The sequence below is a fragment of the Pleurodeles waltl genome, chromosome 7 (genome assembly GCF_031143425.1).
Source record: "Pleurodeles waltl isolate 20211129_DDA chromosome 7, aPleWal1.hap1.20221129, whole genome shotgun sequence".
In the NCBI taxonomy this organism is placed as follows: Eukaryota; Metazoa; Chordata; class Amphibia; order Caudata; family Salamandridae; genus Pleurodeles; species Pleurodeles waltl.
Genome location: NC_090446.1, coordinates 83,254,381 through 83,277,786, shown reverse-complemented (window position 1 = coordinate 83,277,786; position 23,406 = coordinate 83,254,381). Strand labels below are relative to the sequence as shown.

The window sequence follows — 23,406 nt, the reverse complement described above, 5'->3', positions numbered from 1 at the left end:
AGTTCCACGAGTGATCGAAGGGCTATCCCATGGCTATCCAATCTAAGCGCAGGAAATACTAGCCTTTATGATATGTCTGGAATCCAGGAATGCTACCTACCTAATACCTACTGAGACACCAGAATGCCAGTCTGACACTTGATTCCAAGTTCCCAGGGATGCTAGTCTATGGAGTGTCCCGGGAAGCAAAAGAATGTGAGCCTGCAGAGTATCAGAAGGAAACCCAGACAGTATGGTACCTAGAATGTCACTCCAAACACAGAACTAGTAGTCTGTGGATGACCCCGGGAAATGTGATCCTGCCAACAATGCCAGGAACCCAGGAATGGTTGTCTATGGAATTTTCCAAGAAACACAGGCTTACCAGCCTAATATGGGTACTGTTGGACATTGGATCTTTAAATTAATGGAGAAAGAAAGAAGCCAAGATTTCTAAGTAGTTACAATGAGATCCCAGTAGGATGGATAAATCCCACCCTTAGAAGATTAAGAGTCTGATCTGGATTTCGGCAGACGGGTTGCTCTGTCACAACGGTGACGGGTAGCCGTCCGCCTAAACATAAATTCCCATAGGATATAATGGGATTTATATTTCCGCAGACAAGCTAACCATCACCGTTGTGACAGAGTAACCCGTCTGACGAAATCTAAGTGAGGCCCTAAGTCTGTTTTTAGAGAAGTTACTGATTTATTCTTTATAGCTTGATCAAACAACAATATTTTCCTCAGAGAAATACATTTGGGAAATGAGCAACAAAAACAACAGTAACACTTTCTCGCACCGAAATACTCTGATTAGAAAGGTGGTAATCCTTAAGGAGAACAGAATGGGGAAATGTCTTTCACTATAAAAATAGTATGGTGAACAGATTTCCACCAACATATTGTCCTCTGGATTTAGCACCTTCGCCACAAATCTAAGGAATTCTAGAGTAGCGCCATACGCTGTGTCAAGCGCTATGTCAAGACACGGAATGCTAGCCTTTGGAATACCTAAGGAAAGACAGGGGTGCAAGAAGAGAACCTGAGTTGATATACAATGGTGAGCACAACAAAGCCATGTTATAGAATACAGGATACACAGGATTGCTAGCCTGTACAATACCAACAACCGAAGCATTAGAAGTCTTATCCCACTGTGTGCCATTTGAAACACTGAGATGCTAACCTGCAGCTATCTTAGAAAACATTGGATTGCTAGCATATAGATATCTCATGAAACATTGGAAAGTTAGCATGTAAATATTTCAGCAAACATAGGAAGGCTAGCATGTAGACCACCCCAAGGAAACATGTGATTACTAATCTATAGGATGGCTCAGGACAAACAGTACCAAAGCTGGACCAAAGAATTCCCCAGGAAAGTGGATGCTAGACTATTGAACTGGAATGAAAATAATATCACATGAAATATTAAGCTTCAACATTACTATGGAAACACATTTTCCTGAGGTACTTGATATATTGGCTTTCTTGTCTTTGCTGAGATATGTTATAGGTTACAGTTCCTGAGATTCTCGAGATTTTATATAAGGCAGCATCCACATGTTTACATTTTCTGTAGACGAACAACTATGTGTTTCATGGGACAATTCAAACTCTAGTTTTCCTCTGTTTCACATTATATTCTATTGGCCACTTTCCCAGTATTTGATGATAAATTCGTTAGACTATCCTTCCTTGATTTCCTAGAATAGATGTAAGCCATAATAGTTTATTTTGAGTGCTCTTCAATTTTTGTAGATCCATTTTCACAGCATTTTGAGTTTTGACCCCAAAAATCGTGGGTATCACGCTAATTGTGCCTGTCCCCCCACCCCCATTTTGAGCAGGTGAGCAACACCTCTCCAGTGTATGTTCTAGTTCTACGTTTTTGCCATGTTAGCTACTGTGGGGAGACCATGTCCCTCTTTGCAACTTGAATCTATCAGATGGTTGGTGTTGCTGAATGTCCTCCTGACTGCATTGAAGAGAAAGGCATTAGTGACTCTTTACAGGACTGAGGTGTATCACAGATCAGCAGCTAAATCTTTCCCAAAAACAATGCTTTCTGAATAGCCTTCCAAAGAATCCATGGTGCCTTGAAACCCAAGAAAACCGTAACCCGGCTAGAGGTGGACACCAGAAGAACCACCCTCTTCTCTACATAAAGCTTATAATATTCACCAACCGGAAGAGACACCTGTTTGTGACCTTCTACAGCAATGTTCCAGTAAGTTGACTGGCCAGGTGCAGCTAGCCTCATCTAAATGTCCATGATGCAATAGCACCCATGAATCACTGGTCCTCTGTTTTCTTTTAGTAAGACATGCACCATAATCCGCAAAAAGACAATCTGAACCAAAGTCCAAGAATCGGGCAATAGACAGACCAGAGCCATGAAGTTCTACTTGAGAATAATGACGTAGAGACAGTGGCAAGAACAACCTCATTCCTGAAGAAGCGTGGCTTGTCTGAGCCAAAACATGCATTTGTGTGTGTGTGTGTGCTTGTGCATGTGTGTATGTGTGCATGAGTATGTTGCCAGAGATGTTTTAGGGCATGAGCAAAGTGAGCAATTTCCCAGAACGCTCGCCTTCCAGGGGGCCCACTGGTAAAATGATCTATCACTAAATCTCACCTTTGTAAATTTTTCTGTATTGCCACCTTCATGTAGGCTTGAATTGGCAGAAAATAGATAATAAAATAGAAGGTTTTTCTGAATGGGTCACCAAAATATGTTTGGCCCAGCGCCCCAAACATTCTGAAGAAGAGAGAGAGAGCGCACGAGAGAGAGAGAGAGAGAGAGAGAGAGAGAGAGAGAGAGAGAGAGAGAGAGAGAGAGAGAGAGAGAGAGAGAGAGAGAGAGAGAGAGAGCATGTACTACTTTGCAGTTCCTTTAAGCTTTAGAATAGATCCTTTTTAAAACCTGTCAAAGATCTTTTACTCTTTCTATCTCACCACTGTCCCATTTTCAACGTTCTCCTATTAGTCGATATGACTGCCTTACAAACCGACCAATAGTTTTTTGGGCCACACTTTTGTTACGAATTGCATCTTGGTGGCTCTAACAAATATTTTCCTATGCATAAAGTAAGTCTCTAGGTTCAATAGAATTAGCATCTGCCAGATAAAAAAAATCATCTCCTTGGAACAAAGTAATTCTCAAAATTCTTCTAAATTTCACATCTTGTTGAACTTTACAAAAATGTTGTAGGGAACGAAAAGCTCTTAATGCCTGACTGCAGCACTTAAGAAGATCTTACAAATACTGTCCTTTGGAACCGAGCTCACATTTGTTATAAATCACTGCTTGTTGAACTGCGCAATCACTTTCTCAGGAAATGATTGACTCCCCAAGTTCATATTCATCCCCCAGGAGCTCAGGTACCCTCTATGATCATGAAGCGTATCCATTGAACAAAGAAACTATAATTTAAATGTCCTCTTGAACTTCGGTAGTAGGAGCCGAACACTCCAAATCCCTGTTGATTTTCATGGTGGACAGCAAATTTGCTTTAAAATAGAATTACTTTCTAAATTCTTTTTTCACACCTGCGGTGAAACTCGCAAATAATCTCTAGGGATGGTGTTCTCTATGCGTTCTTATATTCTGCTTAGAGTAGAACTTCATCCAGACCAACTCCCCGCTTGCGCATCTCATAGCCATTCTAGCACTTAGATTCTACTGCACTTTTACTTTAATGGTGAATATCTCTGCTCCTTCTCATCTGAGCAAACTCACTGGTCTTTCACTGACCCAAGACAGCCGCCAACATTCCAGTGTCTGGTGGGGTATGAAACAGAATTGACTCATCTGAATTTACGCATTGAAAATAAGTGCCAGGGCCTTCGTCTGGAGGCCACTGCAGTTTGCACCACCTACTGCCCCGGCCAGCGTTGCCGATGACAGTACAAGCACACCTACTAACATCCCATCCTACAAGTGTAGACCTTCAGGCTATTTTAGGCCCCCAAAGCCAGAAGAAGTGCTTGGGTGCCAGGCAGTAGTCATTTTCAATCCATATTGAATTAATAAACAACTGTTGTTGTGCTCATTTCTAAATAAAACAGCCCCACCATGTGGCAGACTGCTGTCATAAATCAGTGCAGGTGCCGAGCACCAGAAACCACCGGCACAAATTAAGCACTGGATGGTCTATAGTTGAATATCCTGGTGCTCACAGCAACACCTCCCACTATAAGATGACAAACAGTGTTATCCAGCAGAAGCCATTAGGCAGATCTAACATACATCCAACACAGCCCTCATAATCCACATAGTTGTCAATCCCTTGCCAACAAGAAAACATCACAAATATCTCCTTGTACCAAGCGATGGACTTGCCTACTTACCTACCACGTCCAGGTGGTAAGTCCCTCGAGGCTGACGCAACGCGCCTGATAGTCATACCTCTATAGCGCAACCAACGACACATACCCAACTCATCTGAGGACAGAGCACAACCAGTATCCGTAGCTAAGAGTTAGATGATGAACCATAGTCTGGTCTACCATGGGATGCTGGGAGCCATGTTCTGAGGACTTCAAAGGAAGCAGCTGCCTGTGCCAGTGGTGGAATCTGCTCTATGGAAACCCCAGCTACAGACCATGAAATACCACATCCTTAATGACCTCGGAGCAGTCAATTTGACTCAATCTGTACAACCAACTTTACTATTTTTTGGAGTGTCTGAGACTCTGCTCTGATACTAAGAGTAATAATAAACAGGCCATGCCTGGTTAAATGTTCGTTCGATCCCCCCTCCAACACATGCCACTGCACTGTGAAGAAGCCGAAATGACGTCATGATTACAAATTCAGCTAGTTTTTAAACTAGTTAATTTTTAACAAATGTCAGGACAAGCTGCTGCTAAGATAAATGAAATAACGTGTACCCCCTATGAATATCTGGGGAAATGCCCAGCTGTGTGTACCAATCACCGAGGGGCGGTGCCCAGTTAAGCCTGCCCCCCCAGGAGCTTGCATTATTCTTTAGTTATATGAAGTGGGATGCAGATATAACCGATTACACGGGTTCATCTTTGCAGGGATTGCTGCCGCTAACTTACTGGAGCAATGCTCACTCGAAGCCCCACTCATGATAATACACAGGCTGCCTCGATGCTCCACTGTTGAAATGAGTCCGAGTCACTCCCAGCTCTACTCCTCATACTATCATGGCTCACTCACTGCTCTGCTCCTCATCCTCTCCTGGCTCACTCACTGCTCTGCTCCTGACCCTCTCCTGGCTCACTCACTGCTCTGCTCCTCATCCTCTCCTGGCTCACTCACTGCTCTGCTCCTGACCCTCCTCTGCCTCACTCACTGCTCTGCTCCTGACCCTCCCCTGGCCCACTCACTGCTCTGCTCCTGAACCTGTCCTGCCTCACTCACTTCTCTGCTCCTGACCCTCTCCTGGCTCACTCACTGCTCTGCTCCTGACCCTCCCCTGGCTCACTCACTGCTCTGCTCCTGACCCTCTCCTGGCTCACTCACTGCTCTGCTCCTGACCCTCTCCTGGCTCACTCACTGCTCTGACCCTCTCCTGGCTCACTCACTGCTCTGCTCCTGACCCTCTCCTGGCTCACTCACTGCTCTGACCCTCTCCTGGCTCACTCGCTGCTCTGCTCCTCATCCTCTCCTGGCTCACTCACTGCTCTGCTCCTCATCCTCTCCTGGCTCACTGCTCTGCTCTGCTCCTGGCCTCCACCTGGTTCACTCTCTGCTCTGCTTCTCATCCTCTTCTGGCTCACTTCCAGCTCTGCTCCTCACCCTCTCCTGGCTCACTGCTCTGCTCGTGGCCTCCTCCTGGTTCACTCTCTGCTCTGCTTCTCATCCTCTCCTGGCTCACTTCCAGCTCTGCTCCTCACCCTCTCCTGACTCACTGCTCTGCTCCTGACCCTCTCCTGGCTCACTCACTGCTCTGCTCCTGATTCTCTCCTGGCTCACTCACTGCTCTGCTCCTGACCCTCTCCTAACTCACTCACTGCTCTGCTCCTGACCCTCTCCCGGCTCATTCACTGCTCTGCTCCTGACCCTCTCCTGGCTCACTCACTGCTCTGCTCCTGACCCTCTCCCGGCTCATGGCTCACTCACAGCTCTGCTCCTGACCCTCTCCCGGCTAACTCACTGCTCTGCTCCTGACCCTCTCCCGGCTAACTCACAGCTCTGCTCCTGACCCTCTCCTGCCTCACTCACTGCTCTGCTACTGACCCTCTCCTGCCTCACTCGCTGCTCTGCTCCTCATCCTCTCCTAGCATATATTTTTATTTAAAACAAAAGGTCCTGACTAACGCCAGACTCAAAGATGAAAAGCCGCCAAATGAGTCCTCTCATGGCAGATTTGTCCGCATTGACAATGACTTTGTCCACCATAGGAGCAATGATATTTTTCATTCCCTACTAATACTGGAACGTAGGAAGCGGTTGTTGTTCTATTGACAATTAAATTGAGGGCCTGATTTAGATTTTGGCAGGTGGTTACTCCGTCACAACGGTGACGGATATCCCGTCCGCTGAAATATAACTCCCATGGGATAGAATGAGATTTATGTTTTGGCAGATGGGCTCTCCGTCCCCGTTGTGATGGAGTAACCCATCTGTGAAATTTAAACCAGACCTTTAGGGCCTCATTTACTAGCCCTCTGCGCCACCCCTGCGTCACTTTTTGTTTATACAACAGTAGCACTAGCAGTGCGCTACACTGCTCTATATTTACAAACTGACGCATTAGGCCAAATGTGTCAGTTTGTAAAGTCCTGCGTCACATTATACCTGCGCCAGGTTTAATGTATGCAGGGTAGGCGTTCCCGCAGGAAAAGCCACACAGAACTGATGCAGTGAAATTTACATCATTTCACTGTGTCATTCTGCGACTTCACTGTGTCAAAATTTTATCACCTGCTCAGAGCAAGCATTAAATTGGCACAGGGTTTTTTTCCTATGGGAGACTCCTCGCATTGCTGGAGTTGCGTCAGTTTAACACTACTCCAGCAATGCATGTGTTAAGCACAGGCAGATGCAGGAGCGGCTCGCGGGGCGGGGCGGGGCGGGGCGGTGTGGTGCATGGGGGGTGGAGAAAAATTAATAATAAAAAAAATTACTTTCTTTGCACCCCCACCACCGTGCAGCTCCTCTTTTCTTTGATGCAGGCACAGGCTCCCAGCCTACGGCCAATCTGAACGCTGCTGTCATGCTGCATTCCGATTGGTCGGAACGCCCAGCCAGGGTCCTCCCAGGCAGACTGGGAGAGTCTGCCTGCTCTCTCCAACCCGGGAAAGCAGAGTCGGGTTGGACAGAACTTAGTGCGTATATATGTGTGGGCGGCCTGAGATGGCCGGCCAAACATACAGGCCCACTGAGGCAGAGTGCTGAGCACTCCCCCTCTGTGCTCCTCACAGCCCATGGCACCACCCCTTCTACAATACAGCGATAATAAACATAGTTTATTTATCATTGTATTGTAGAAGTTTGGCAGCTGCTGCTGCTGGTGGGGGGAGGAATCGACACTTCTCCGCCCTAATGGAGGAGCCTCCCCTGGGCAGATGCATCAGAATTTCTGAAACATCTGTGAAAATGTGTGCCATGGAGATCTGTACTGTAAATACAGCGCATCCATGGCGCTGTAATGGGATATGTGGGAAGTGCAAGAAATCTGATCCATCAGATGTGCGTCAGATTCTTTTAAATTAGGCCCTCAGTGCCCCTGTCCGACGTTCTTATCCTATAATGAACACTTTATATCCAGTTTACATCTTTAGTTGTAAAACTTGGAGTTTTACACTACTATATATTTGCAACTAGGTTACTTGGATTTGGAATGTGTAAAATATTCTATGTTTTTCAAAATCTAGCATTATTGGGATTTCAGAATCGTGATAGTCTGAAGTGACAAAGACAGTTTTCAGAGTTTGGTCCTAAAGTGACGGGAGTTGGGTGCTGGGTATGTCTCAGGAATGGCTAATAATTTCTTTAAAGGAAGGTTCTATTTAAAAATGTCTCAAATACAGGAATCCAGCTGTCGTTATCGAGCCACACCCTCTTTGGTTACATACAGTAGGACACGCCCCTTAGACAGTTCAGTGGTTCTGCTTCTTAGGCCACCCCGCCCCCTTAGAGTAGCCCCACCTATTCACATTTGAAGCACTGACTCTGTGCATAAGTAGAGTCATGTATTTGTATTATGATTTTTTTAAACATGTGAAACTGGCTACACATCTAAAGCTGTCTCTAGGCCAGATCTAAAAACAGCTATCAGTATTAACATGTTCTGATCAGTCAGAATAGGTCCTATAATCTTAAGTCGTATATTTTTCTATAGAAAAAGCACACTGAAAGGATAGCAGAAAACGTCTGTTTATTTCTGTAAAGACACTAAGGCCAGATGTATGAAAGCATTTTGCATTCGCAAACGGTGCGAATGCCCGTTTGCGAATGCAAAATGCCAGTTCAGAATGTATGAAATACATTCTGAATGCAATTTTAAAGAATCGCTAAAATAGCAATTCCTTAAAATTGCGACCCTGTTTAGAGAGTCGCAAATTGCGACTCTCTAAATTAGAAATCGCAAATAAGGATTCCTTATTTGCGATTTCTTAGCACATGTATGAAGCAATTCCTAAATGCGATTTTGGCATTTAGGAATCGCTAATTACCACCAAGTTGAACTTGGTGGTAACCAGGTGCAAAATTAAAAAATGCATTTAAAATGCATTTTTAATTTGTACATGTAAAGCCACATGCATGTGTGCACCTTACATGTCCCCCCCAAAAAATTTGGGGTGCAGCAGAGGAGGCCTTAGCCCCCCAGCACCCTGGGGTTTTGCATTTCCAAAATTGCGATTTCTGGTTCAGAAATCACAATTTTGGAAATGCAAAAAATTTGCAGATATGGGCCAACAGGCCCATAGCTGCGAATGGGGCTGGTATCGCAATTTGCGATTCGGAAATAGCATTTGCGATTTTTAAGAAATCGCTATTACCGAATCGCAAATGTGATACATGGCACTTTGCGAGTCGGATATAGTGATTTCTTAAAAATCGCTATTTCCGAATCGCAAAGTGCCGTGATGATACATCGGGCCCAGTCAGTTGCAGCCCGTCAGTAAGAACCTCTATCTTGCCAGAGGCTTGACACGGTTTTATGTCAACAACCTGAAGAGATGCATGGCTGCCCTATGTCTGAACCTGTCGGATTGGGATAGCGAAATGTGCAGCTTTGCTGCCAGAAGCCTGAGACTGTAAAGCCCCGGTAATCCAGTGTATAATTCTGATATCATGCGCCTTCGCCTGCAAGATCTGTGTAACCTAGGCAGAGATTTGCTGCACGAAACTAAGACTCAGAGATCTGCCTGAACAGGAGAATAGTTTAATACTCAGACACCAGATAAAGCAGGCTTTGTGAGGTCTAGTGCTCAATTTCTTAAAGAATAAGTGCTGTGCTCCAGTGTTCCCGGCAGCCCACAGTGGGCGCTATTGAATGTCCTTGCTGAGTACCCAGAATGCATAGTCTTGATTCCGCCTTATACCTCTTTAATGCACCATCAGACACCGCCTGACCCTTGATCTCACTCCAACAGGTTATTGCTGTTCCCTTTGTTACAATTTTTGCATTTTTTTCCAGTTGTGTGTTTCCCTCTCTTGCTCTGGATCAAAGTTTGATTAGAAAAAATAAGTGCTGGTACTAAAAATAAGTGGCAGTGGCCCCCATCTGCAACCACCGGCTCAAATTAAGCACTGGTAAAATCTAAGGATAGCTCTGGTGAAATCTAAGGATGGCTCTACTGTTCAAATCCTGGGCCTGTAAGTTATGTCTGCTATCATAGTTTGTAAGATGATTTTAAACTAAGTGATACCTATTTTGCCAGAGGGAGGATCCTGGAAGCTTTCTGCGGCTCTGGGTTAGGTAAGCTGTCTGAAGCTCACTGCCACAATACAGAAGTGCCTACTTTGTAAAATAATAATTGCCGGGCGCTAAGTTTCAGCAGTACAAATATCAGCAGTACTGAATACCAAGCCTCTGTAGTCTTGAGTCCAACTCATAATTCTTTAATTCACCACCAGACATTCCCTGCTTCTTTATCACACACTTCCAAGTTCCTTTTCAACCCTGCTCTCTCCCTTTTTCATTGTTCTTTTGCTTCCAAGTTCTTTCCCTCCTGTGTGCTTTTTTCTCTTTGGATCTTGGTGAAAGTGTGACGAGGCAAAATAAGTGTCGGTCATCAAAACTAAGGCCCATATTTAAGGAAGAGTGACGCATCAGAGCTGATGCGCCACTTTTTCTGCACACTCCGACCGGCACCTAACGACACCATGGTTGTGCCGTATCTATAATACGGCACACCATGGCGGTTGTTAGCACAATAGCATCAAAATTGTTGACGCTATTGTGGCGCTTCGCTACATTAGCGTCAAAAATATGATTTAAATTTCACTGTGCTGTTTTTGCGGGCTTCCTAGCGCCCGAACGCCCCCCCTTGCATACTTTATGCCTGGTGCAGGTATAATGTGGTGTAAGGGCTTGCAAAGTGGAGCTATGCATGCATTGCACCACTTTGTGAATATGGCACGTGGAAAAAGCCACTTGAGCGGCACCTTAGAGTGAAAAAATGACGCTCTGGCGGCACTAGAGTGGCGCTAGGGGCTCTTACATGTGCCCTTAAGTGCTGGCGGGCCCCATCTTCAACCACCGGCTCAAATTAAGCAGTAATGATAGATCCCTGGTGATGTCACTGCTGGGAGCCGCTTGAACCTAAAACATCACTGTCATTTGAGGAAAAGCTTTGCTACGAGATGTTTGAAGCTGTGTGATCTCCGTAACCTGAGCGTTAACTCATTTCTTATCTGTTTGACCTTGGGCACATGTGAGGCAGAAGAACTCCCAACATGCTACTGCAGTGTTGGTCAGTTTTAATACTCCACCAGGATAAATGCTCTAAGATACTTGGAGCCCCTGTGGTAAAACAGTAGTGCCTGCCGATGCCGGCAAAATATGTTTGTGGGAGAAAACGGATGTTGAATTCTTCTAGGGAATCAGACCTGTTCGCTCTTGTGTGATGTGGGGCTGGTCTTACTATCATTTTCAGGGCTGCACAGTCCATCCCTCCTGATCCCTGAACTTGTAAGATATGTATAACTAAGAGGACTAATGCCTGGGCCAGCAAGATGTTTGCAACCTGATGGATGTGTTTTGCTTGGGATCTTAGCATGCAAGATCTTTTAACACTAGCCATCCTGAAGGATTGTGTTGCTCTGAGGTCCCTGTGGGTTTAAGATGTAGAATCATCTGAAGGACAGCTCTGGTCTAAAACATAAGCTTGTGGATTCTGGGTATCCTTAGCTACTGCTTTGGTGCCAGGGGCTGAGCCTGCAAGAGCTCGGTAACCTACAGCAGAGACCTGCTGTTAGAAGACTGAACCTGCATGGTCTGTGTACCCAGGGGTTAGATCTGCTGTCACCCGCCTGAGTCAGTATGATCACTGTAACCTGAGGGATAGTTCTGCTGTTGTAGGCCCAAGACGGTAAGATGTGTTTAATCAGAGGGACAGCTTGGCTCTCAGGTGCCTCAGCCTAAAAGACCTCTTTAACCTACAGGATAGCTCTGCTGTCAGGTGAGTGAGCTGTGTATCCTAGGGGTAACTTTGCTGCTTATTCCTGAGCCCGTGAGAGATCTGGAGCCTGAGGGACAGGTGTGATGTCAGACAGAGAAGTCCATGAGGCCTGTTACCTGATGTAAAGGTTTCAGCCTGAGGCCACCTCCTGAACGGTCTCTATCTGAGGGGAAGGATTGTTACCCATACCTAGAGCTTGGGGGATCTGTGTAGTCCTGGGGCAGGTAAACTCTGTGTGTGGCCTGAGCCTTACAATCCCTTTAACCTGTGAGGCAGGTCTGAGTCCTGAGCACATAAGACCACTGAGTGATGATGGATTTCTGCTTGAATTTGAAATGTATACGTAACCTCGGGGGTCGATATTACGGAAGACATTGGAGTCTAGTCCATATTACCATTTCTTTATTCTGACATATTGATTTGATATCTGAAGGGTGAAACTTTGTATTTGTGTCATTTGGGTGATATATCTGTTCTCTAAAGTAGGAACTTCCGATATTTCCGTCAACACCCAACTAACTTTGAAATACCAGACCTTCCCAGTCACAAGCGTGAACAACTGTGAGCCACAATCACCTAACAAGACACTACTATAGCTTCTCTTAAGCCACGCCCAGATTCACAACATACATGTGAAAAACATAGCATATGCTTTGTGTCTCTATGTGCTATAACAACCTACACATCACTGCAACAAGAGGTCGCTAAAACCCATTTAGCGATGTACAAACCTATTTTGTGATTTGGTAACCAATTACTGAATCTCAAAATAGGGTTTGCGATTCGGTATTAGGAAGGGGCGTGCTCAGTGCGTCCCTCATAATAATGGGATGTATGAATGTTTTGCGACCGGAATGCAGTTGCAAAACGTTTGCAGTTTACCACCAACTTCAAGTTGGCAGTAAACCATTCACAAATGGGAAGGGGTCCCACAGACCACTGCCTGCTCTTGAAAAATTTAAAGAAAACTTCTCATCATAGTTTTGAAATGCATCCCATTTTCCTTTAAGGAAAACGGGATACATTTTTAAAAGATGCTTTATTTAAAAAGCAATCACAGATATGGTGGTCTGCTGGCCCTAGCAAGTCACCATCCCTGTGTTTTCAGGCCATTCACAATGGGTCATATTGCGACCTACCGCATGAATATTGATGAGGTAGATCCATTTGTGACCCACTGGGAATCACTAAATGTGCCTGAGACACATTAGTACATCGCCGTATGTGATGTCCTACTTGTGAATCGCAAAAATGTGCATTTAGGAAGTCGCCATCAGAATTCTTAGTACATGTGGCCCTTAGTTTTGCTGTGCTTACAAACAACTCTGAACATCTAACAGCATTGTGTATGTATGTGGCAGTATAATTAATAAAACATTCCAGTCGAAGAGCTGAAATATGCCCATAAACCCCAGAATTATGCAGTAGTGAACATCTAAATTGTGTTCCAGGTCTGACAAGTTTAAGAAACGAGAAAATGCAAATTGTGAAGAAACTACAAGGCACCACTTTTCATTCACAAACTCTCAGCATGACAGTGAATACTTATGTACGTCTCTCATTAAGAGTTCATTTAGCAGTGAAGTCAGGAAACCATAAAAATATTTGCAACTTATTTGGGATGCTTCTAAACTGTGAGTGATAGATGAATTTAATGTGTGTTAGTATTAGTGGAAAAAAAAAAATACTCTACACATCCTGTTTGAATTACATTTAAGCATTTAGGGGCAAGTTTAAGAGCCCCTAACGCCATTTTAGCACCATCATAGCATCATTTTCTTAATGCTAAGACGCGGTTAAAGTTGCATTTTCACCACGCCATATTTACAAAGTGGGCAATGCATGCATTGCGCCACTTTGTAAACCCTTGCGCCACATTATGCCTGTGCCAGGCATAATGTATGCGAGGGAGGCGTTCCTCCATCAAGGGGCCCGAAAAAATGCCACAAGGAAATCTAAAAGATTTCCATAGGCCATTTTGTTCTGCACTTTTAACGCCTGCTCAGAGCAGGCGTAAAAAGGGGGCACACCATTATTTATAATGTGCCCATATGTGCTCTGCAGGGGTACATTGTGGCGCTACTCCTGCAGAGTACATCAGTAGTGTAAAAAAAATCACGCTATTGCCCCCTACCCTGCACCATGGTGCGCCATATTTTAAATACGGCACACACATGGCGGCGTTCGGGGGTGCTAAGAGGCGCTGGGAAATTGGCGCTGTATCTGGGGCAGCACCACTGTCCTTAAATCTGCCCCTTAAGGGTCTTTATTTCTTGATACAGACAGAAGCGCGTCACCAGACCAACAAAAGGGGATATTTTTACTGTTGGGCAATTTAAATTTAAATATATGATAGCAATGTAAAGAAGAAAGGTTGAGTTACATTCTGCTGTATTGAACCCCAGGTGCAGCAGTTTTAAATGTTTATACCTTTTTGACTAGGAATATTTTTGTGTTACAATCTGCATATTATACAGCAGAGTGTGGATTATGTTGGGAACGTGCCAAATTCATATTTATGCTGAAGGCACAGCGGTGACACAATTTTATTTTGCCATAGCGGTGACACAATTTTATTTTGCCATAGCGGTGACACCATTTTATTTTGCCATTATTAGGGTGACCAGAAGTCCAGGAATTCCCCGGTTTTTGGGGAAGTGTAACGGTGTCCCGACACTTTCGTCAAAAATAAAGAAATGTCCCGGTTTTTGGAAAGTGGCTGGATTATTTATAGAAATGTCCTGCTTTTTGGGCGGTGGCTAGATTATTTATAGAAATCTTCTGGTTTTTCAGTAGTGTTTGAGTTCACTGCTTGAGAAGTTGTGGCTGTGCCAGCCATCGGGACAAGAGCTCCTTCGAACCACCAGGGACCAGCATGACCCTGCCCTGCGCACAAGAGTCAGTGGTCACCGCCTGCAGCAAGATCCAGCCAGCCACCTTTGTGACCTAGCTCTGCCCTTTTATGCTGCTCAGAATCAAGCAGCTGCTAAAGGCAAATGGGGCCTGGAGTGGAACCATCTATACTGGGAGGCAGTATAGTTTGAGTGCTTGGTCTTGAAAAGCACAAACTCAGAATTTTAAATGAAACTCCACAGTTAGGGGTTCTCTTTAATAATAAGAATTGATTTCTATCAATATGAGCCTTTTTTGCAACATTAGGATAATGAAAAACTGGGATAAAATCATAACACTCTAATTGATACCTTGCAGTTTGCATGCGGCTCTTTAATGATCGGTAATAGCTCACTGTTCTATATTAGGATTGTAACTTAACAAAAGGATCTTTCTGAAAAAAGTAGTAAGCCACTGACCTATTTGCATTATATGCACCTAACCTGCATGGCACATGTTCTTTGCAGCAGGCATATTAACCCTCTGCACTACCTTAAAATGTCCACTGGAGAATCCTATCTCTCGCCAGGCAGAACATTATTCACCAGAGTTATCTGGACATATTTATTGTTGCCTAAAAACATCTGGAGGCAAGGAACTTTTAAAACTATAATATACCTGCAAATACGGTGCCCCTTCCCAAAGTCAGCACTCGGTGCGGCGGCACCTGTTGCACCGCCCTAGAGCCGGCCCTGGGTGTGAGTGACTGATATGCAGGAGGTATGTGTGACAGAGGGGCTGGATTTGTGAGTGACTGAGGGGAGGAGGTAAATATTACTGTTGTAGAGGTGACAGGATGAATTCATGGAGGGCCACTGTAGCGAAAAAGAAACTGATAGAAACTCCTTAGATGGGCTCTTGAGGTGTTAATGGGCTTGCTTGGTAGTGGTGGGTTGGTTCCTCATCCAAAGCATCCTTAAAGAACTTGTTACATCCTGAAGGTTTTGCACCTTCATCGTACTTTGACACAGAGAAGAGAAAATATACCATGCAGCTCTGGGCTAGTTTTTCCCATCTGGTTTTCAATCATTCTCTATAAACTCGCTTTCCAAGTCTTGAAATGCTTAATCGAAAGCCCTCATCTCTTTACCATCAGATACCACATCTCCCATTGACTCACAAGTTTAAATATGTACAAGGCAAGGGTGGTCGACAGCTATTGCAAATGTTGAAGCAAAGTCTGTTAAAATGGAACTAAGCTTACACTCAACAAAAGACCTATGATTTGTCGTCTTTAATCCTTCATATGTGTCTGTGGAGGAGGTTGTCATTGTCGTCATTTTTCTGTCTATGAAAGCTGTTAAGTAGTCCTACCTTTATGTCGATGGTTGCTGCAAACTGTAGTCCTACTTCTATGTCTATGACCTGTCCCAGTGTTTTGTTTTGAGAATCTGGTCACCCTAGCCATGACCCTTAATGGCCCGCACATTTTGCCAAAACATATGCACTGATGGAAATCCAGTCATTCTTCTCTGTGGTGTGGCCTTCCAGTCTGTCTTCCATGTCTCTATTAGCTCAGGTACCTATAAGTGTATATGTTCCATTCAGTGGGTTCCAAAATACATGTGGGCCCAGGGCACCAAAAATCACTTGGCTGGCTCTGTGGACAGGGGAAGGCTGCGGAGAAGACCGGGAGCCAGGATGGTGGGCTCCAAACCGCTCCAGGATGAAGCCAGGGATGGGCGACCGACAGGGAGGAGCAGCAAGACGCTTGTGCCTGGTGTATATCTGTTTACGTATTCAAAACTGCACGTGCTGATTTGCCAAACTATAACATCTTGCGTAAGTGACATAAAGCACGCACTGTCCTACCCTTCCCCAATAGCCTGCGCTGCTGACCAGCTAAAGAAACAGTAAAGTGCGGGGAAAAATAGAAAAGGGCAATCATTGGCAAAGCCGTTACGTCTAAACATGACAAACGTGCGAACTTTTAAATTGTAAATATGCAAATGGCAGCCCAGGCACTCCAGGGCTGGTATTAAAGTGCACTCTTTTACAGGCGGCTGTGCACATGTGAATAGGCTATTCTGACGCGCACGGTTCAAGACGGCCAATGGAAGAAGTGGGCCGGCTCGGCGCCCCAGGCTGTGGTGGGCGGAAGCAGAACGTGAATGACACTTGAGCAGACCAATGGGTGCAGACGGCCGACTAAAGGCCCTGTATGTATGTATATAGGTATGCATTTTCATGCAGCTTTTTGGAAGACGAGATAGATGTAACATAAAATAAATCCCTCTAGGCAACATCTAAAGAGGACAGTTCAAACATTGCGCACTCTGATAAAACGGTCTGCCCCCTCTACTTCCTCCATGCCCCCTGGAATCATGGTGGGCAAGACTTTGGAGGGGGGGTGGGGTGTAGGGTCGGTATTGGATCTCTCCTTGGCTAACCCTAACTTAGCTCTGTGAAGGTAAATCTGATGAGGGTCATGACGTCCATCACCCACGTCACATGGATAGAGAAGTTAATTTTAAGTACCATTAAGCTACCCTAACAACGGCACTCGGGGTCACACCTGTGTGTGCGCGCGTAACACCCACATTAAGGCAAGGAAATATTCACTTGGGCCCTGAGAAGGGTTTGAAGTACGGGTTTATTTCAGCAGTTCCCGCGCACATGGTCCCCCCAAGTCCCGCATCCTAATGCATAACCCGGCTTTCATACTGCGCACACCTGCCTTGGCCTCTAAGCGCTTTGGAACAGAACTCGTCTGTAGTTGTTGGTTTGGGCGCAGTGAGTGTGGGTTCACGGACGCGAGCTGGCAGGGCGAGTTGGTGTTGTATGGAAGCGGTGTAGGGTGTAGTTCCCATGCATTGTTGGGGTGTACGCATCACAACGGGGTGTGGATCTTTTGACCCTCCCCTGGGTTAGGTGTGGCAGTGTAGCTGCCACTTTAGGTGTTTGTTTACTCCCTCTCCTACGTGCTGGGGGTGACTGTGCAGAGGGTGGAGGGGCCCTGTGACGTACATGGCCGTCAATTCACCAAAATGTCAGGGGTTGCGGAAGTGACGTCACATTCAATTTCCCCTTAACTGTGACCTACACAAACATGCTTACACATACACACACATTCACACAGTCTATCTCGCATAAGCACTCTCACCCACAAGCATGCATACCAGATACATTTGAAAGCATGTTTTACTTAACTGCCAGATATGGCCATATTCTAGCGAATTGTAATTCTGTTTTTTATTATACTAATACTGAATAGTATTATTCACTATTGGTGTAATAAAAAAATAGACAGGAAACCAAGAAGGTGAAGCCCACCAACCCCTCTGTTCCTGGCATTGATTTTGCCACCTGTGAGTCCAGGGGTCGCAAAGGCAGTGTCAGGGTCACAAAGGCAGTGCCAGGGGTCGCAGTTGTGACCCCGGGCGTCCTCTACATGACGTCAATGGTGACGTAGAACCATAGAGGACGTCTATTATCGTACCTGAGACAGGTCCCCTGCGCAGACCGTAAAGCGCTGCACCAGAGGCCTCTCTGCGCCCGAATATTCACGACTAATAACAGTCACTTCTCTGACGCACCGTCCATGAGGCATGTGTTACCCCCATGTTTGCTGATCAGGAAAGGGTGGGGTGTACAAACACCCCTTTCCTATCTCCGTCCGGAAAATGGAGATTCAGGGAGCAGTAAAGGGGTGGCAGGGGGGGCTCTAGACTCCCAGGGAGGGCAGGGGCCACGAGGAATAACGAGGGGCCGAGGAAGAGCAGAGACGGGGAGTCAGCGACAGAGGGGGCACTCGTGAGGGGGCATCCAAGGAGAGGTAGAGAGAGACAAACACTAGACAGAGAGAGAGAGAGAGAGAGACTCAATAACAATGAAACAGAGAGAGAGACTCAGGAACAATGAGAGAGACAGACTCAAGAACAATGCAGCAGAAGGAGACAGAGAGAGAGGCTCAAGAACAATGAGACAGGTAGAGAGAGAGTGACTCAAGGATAATGAGAGAGAGAGAGAGATAGAGAGAAAAAGAGAGACTCAAGAACAATGAAACAGAGAGAGAGAGAGTCTCAAGAACAATGAGAGAGAGAGAGAGAGAGATTCAAGAACAAAGAAAGAGAAACAGGTAGAGAGAGAGTGACTCAAGGACAATGAGAGAGAGAGAAAGAGAGAGAAAAAGAGAGAGACTCAAGAACAATGAAACAGAGAGAGAGACTCAGGAACAATGAGAGAGACAGACTCAAGAACAATGCAGCAGAAGGAGACAGAGAGAGAGAGGCTCAAGAACAATGAGACAGGTAGAGAGAGAGTGACTCAAGGATAATGAGAGAGAGAGAGAGAGAGAGAGAAAAAGAGAGACTCAAGAACAATGAAACAGAGAGAGAGAGAGTCTCAAGAACAATGAGAGAGAGAGAGAGATTCAAGAACAAAGAAAGAGAGACAGGTAGAGAGAGAGTGACTCAAGGACAATGAGAGAGAGAGAAAGAGAGAGAAAAAGAGAGAGACTCAAGAACAATGAAACAGAGAGAGAGACTCAAGAACCATGAGAGAGACAGACTCAAGAACAATGAGAGAGAGAGAGAGAGAGTCTCAAGAACAATGAGAGAGAGAGAGAGACTCAAGAACCATGAAACAGAGGGAGAGAGAGAGAGAGACTCAAGAACAATAACAGAGAGAGGGGAGAGACAGATTCAAGAACAAAGAGAGAGAGAGACTCAGGAACAATGAAACAGAGAGAGAGACTCAGGAACAATGAGAGAGACAGACTCAAGAACAATGCAGCAGAAGGAGACAGAGAGAGAGGCTCAAGAACAATGAGACAGGTAGAGAGAGAGTGACTCAAGGATAATGAGAGAGAGAGAGAGATAGAGAGAAAAAGAGAGACTCAAGAACAATGAAACAGAGAGAGAGAGAGTCTCAAGAACAATGAGAGAGAGAGAGAGAGAGATTCAAGAACAAAGAAAGAGAGACAGGTAGAGAGAGAGTGACTCAAGGACAATGAGAGAGAGAGAAAGAGAGAGAAAAAGAGAGAGACTCAAGAACAATGAAACAGAGAGAGAGACTCAAGAACCATGAAACAGAGGGACAGAGAGAGAGACTCAAGAACAATAACAGAGAGAGAGGGGGAGACAGATTCAAGAACAAAGAGAGAGAGAGACTCAAGAACAACGAGAAAGAGAGACACAGACTCAAGAACAATGCAACAGATGGGAGAAAGAGAGACAGATAGAGAGGCTCAAGAACAATGAGACAGGTAGAGAGAAAGAGAAAGACTCAAGGCCAATGAGAGAGAGAAAGAGAGAGAGACTCAAGAAAAATGAAACAGGGAGAGAGAGACAGACTCAAGAACAATGAGAGAGAGAGACAGACTCAGGAACAAAGAAAGGGAGAGACAGACTCGAGAACAATGAAACAGAAAGAGAGAGACTCAAGAACAATGAGAGAGAGAGACAGACTCAGGAACAAAGAAAGGGAGAGACAGACTCGAGAACAATGAAACAGAAAGAGAGAGAGAGACTCAAGAAGAATGAGAGAGAGAGACAGACTCAGGAACAAAGAAAGGGAGAGACAGACTCAGGAACAGTGCGACACAGCGGCAGGGCATCGTGAATCCTTCCTCCCACCCCAGCATCCTCTGCGGGTGTGGAGTTCTTGATGGACCTCCTCTATCTGCAACTCAGCAGACAAGGGCTCATAAATAAAGAGAATGTGTAGCTGGGCGCGCGAGTGAGTGAAAGGATTGATGAATGGGTGTGTGAGTGAAAGGGTGGATCGATGGATGAGCGAAAGAATGGATGGATGATTTAAAGGGAGGGTGATTGATGGATATTTGGTGGATGGATGAGTGAAAAGATAAATGGATGATGAGAGAAAGGATGGATGGACAGGAAGAGTGAAAAGAAGGTTGGACAGATGGCTGAGTGAAAAGGAAGATGGATGGATGAGTGAAAGGGAGGATTGGTGAATGATTGAAAGAATAGACGGAAAGGTGAAATGGTGGACAGATGGACAGATGGATAAATGGATGGGTAAAATAGATACGTTTGGAGCTGGATGGATAGGTTTGGAGACAGCTGGCCAGACGGACGGAATGGTGAAAGACTGAATGATGTGAAAGGATGAAAGTATGGCAGATTGTGAAGGTAAAATGGTGGCTATCGGCAGGTCGACGGAAGGATGAATTGATAGATGCTTGGATGAAAGAGACAAGAGAGCTCTTCTGGGAGGGCCGTGATGACTTGCTTCATTCGCTTAGCGCCGTAAGAGCTTTGGTTGGAAGTGGGGGGTATTCTAGTTTTCTGGCTACTCCCTTACATTGAGGTGCTCGTCAGTGAGGTGGGCGAGAGAAAGAAAGAGCGAGAAAGAGACAGACTGAGGACAGGACAAGAACACCGAGAGACAGTCTCCAGAATAATGAGTGAGCCAGCCAACAGAGCTGTTGGGGCAGGTGGGGCTTGGAGACAGAGAGGAGCACATGTGAGGTGGGAGAGAGAGAGAGAGAAACTGTGGTGGGAGAAGAAGACGGAGAGACAGACGCAAGACCTCAAAAACAATTAGAGAGTGAGGAAGAGAGGTGGGACTTTGTGACAGAGAGAGGGACACGTGAGGTGGCAGAGAGAGAGACTGGGTGTGGGAGAAGGAGACAGAGAGACAGTCAAGAACAATGAGAGAGAGACGGGAAGAGAGATGGGGACTCTGTGACAGAGAAGGGAGTTTGTGAGGCGAGAGAGAGAGAGACGGACAAAAGTGACACTCCTGGAGCGCGGGGCGGGGGGCTCGTTGACTGTGTGAGAGAGAGGGGTTCTCGAGGTGGAGGACAGTTGGCAAACGCAGCTAGAGGCTTTGGGGCACAGATCGAAACCCCGAGAGCGCAGTCAGACTCGGGACAGATAGGGGGGCCGTACCAGAGCCGAGTTTGACTTTATCTAGGTGAGCGTGTAACAAAGGGTCCTGCAGCACCTGGGTACAGTTGACATAAATGGTCATTAATATATTGACCTCACACAGATGAAAGGGCGGGTCAACCCTGCCAGGTTTGAATCTGTAACTTTAAAGTTACATACATTAATGCTTTGGGCACATTAATCAGCGGAACTACTTATTGTGTTACACGGCTCTGACCACTCATCTCTGCAGCAGGCGACTAAACCAGCGGAACTACCTTATTTTGTTAAACACCATTGACCGCACATATCTCTGCAGCTCCTGCAGCTCCTGAACTAACTAGACTGGAGCATTGCCGCTTTCTTACCTGAATTCGTAGAGCCCGACTCTTCCCCGTGTGGATCCAGGGGCCTTGGGTCCCTGCCTGGGAACACGACACCCCGGAGAGATGTGCTGGGAGCCACCGGAGAGACACACTGGGGAGATAATGCTTCCCGGGCCCGAGAGTCCCAAAGAGGATTGGAGTTTACAATGCAAAGCAGGTGGTGGAGGGGGCGGGGGGCGGGAGGGCGGGTGCGCCACAGCATCCTCGGCTCACGTGCCCCACAGACACCCGTGGCATTTGACAGTCAGCATCAGCTCAGAGGGAAAGGAGTGTGTGCACAGGGGAAATAAAATACCCTGTGTGGGAACCTGGGATGGAGCTGGCCGGTGTGTGGGGGAAGCTTGCAGGGCTGCTGTTTGTGCTGCACCTGTTCTGTGTGTGAGGGAAGCATGTACTGCTGTTTGTGCTGCACCTGTTCTGTGTGTGAGGGAAGCTTCCATTGCTGCCGTTTGTGCTGCACCTGTTCTGTGTGTGAGGGAAGCTTGCACAGCTGCTGTTTGTTCTGTGTGTGAGGGAAGCTTGCAGAGCTGCTGTTTATGTTGCACCTGTTCCATGTGTGAGGGATCTTTCATTGCTGCTGTTTGTGCTGCACCTGTTCTGTGTGCACAGGATGCTTGCACTGCTGCTGTTTGTGCTGCACATGTTTTGTATGAATAATGGAAGCTGTCACTGCTGCTGTTTGCGTTGCACCTGTCCTGTGTGTAAGGGAGGCTTGCACTGCTGCTGTTTGTGCTGCACCTGTTCTTTGAGTGAGAAGCATTCACTGCTGTTTGTGCTGCGCCTGTTCTGTGTTTGAGGAGCACTTTCACTGCTGCTGTTTGTGTTGCACCTGTTTGGTGTGTGAGGGGAGCAGGCACTGCCTCTTTTGTGCTGCTCCTGTTCTGTGTTTGAGGGATGCTTGCACTGCCGTTTGTGCTGCACCTGTTCTGTGTGTAAGAAGCTTTCACTGCTGCTGTTTGTGTTGCACCTGTTTGGTGTGTGAGGGAAACCTGCACTGCTGCTGCCTGTGCTGTACCTGGTATGTGTGAGCAAAGGGAGCCTGGCCTGCACTCCTGCTGGTGCCGTACCTGTTTGATGGGTGATTGACACTTGCATTTCTGCTGCCTGTGCTGTGCATCCAAAGGGAGCTTGGCTTTCAATGCTGCTGCTAGTGCCATAGCTGCATGGTGTGTGGGATTCTTGCATTTCTGCTGCCTGTGCTGTGCATCCAAAGGGAGCTTGGCTTTCACCGCTGCTGCTAGTGCCATAGCTGCATGGTGTGTGGGATTCTTGCATTTCTGCTGCCTGTGCTGTGCATACAAAGGGAGCTCCGCTGCTGCTAGTGCCATAGCTGCATGGTGTGTGGGATTCTTGCATTTCTGCTGCCTGTGCTGTGCATACAAAGGGAGCTTGGCCTTGACCGCTGCTGCTAGTGCCATAGCTGCATGGTGTGTGAGATTCTTGCATTTCTGCTGCCTGTGCTGTGCATACAAAGGGAGCTTGGCCTTCACCGCTGCTGCTAGTGCCATAGCTGCATGGTGTGTGGCATTCTTGCATTGCTGCTGCCGGTACTGTAGCTGTTCTGTGTGTAAAAAGTCAGCCTGGTCTTCACTGCTGCCGCTGGCTCCTTACCTGCTTGGTGTGTGAGGGAAACCTGCATTGGTGCTGCCTGTGGAGCCTGTACTGCACTACTGCTGCTGGCTCCGTCTCTGCTAGGTGTG

General features: G+C 46.3%; 1 protein-coding gene across 1 annotated transcript in view; it reads right to left on the bottom strand.

Annotated features, from left to right (window-relative positions):
• GNB3 (G protein subunit beta 3) overlaps positions 1-21,823 on the bottom strand; it is a 76,254-nt gene extending 54,431 nt beyond the window's left edge. Inside the window, exon 1 of the mRNA XM_069243056.1 lies at positions 21,689-21,823. The gene's annotated coding sequence lies outside the window, so the exon portion shown is untranslated. The remainder of the gene's footprint in view (positions 1-21,688) is intronic.
• Between the last annotated feature and the right edge of the window lie 1,583 nt (positions 21,824-23,406).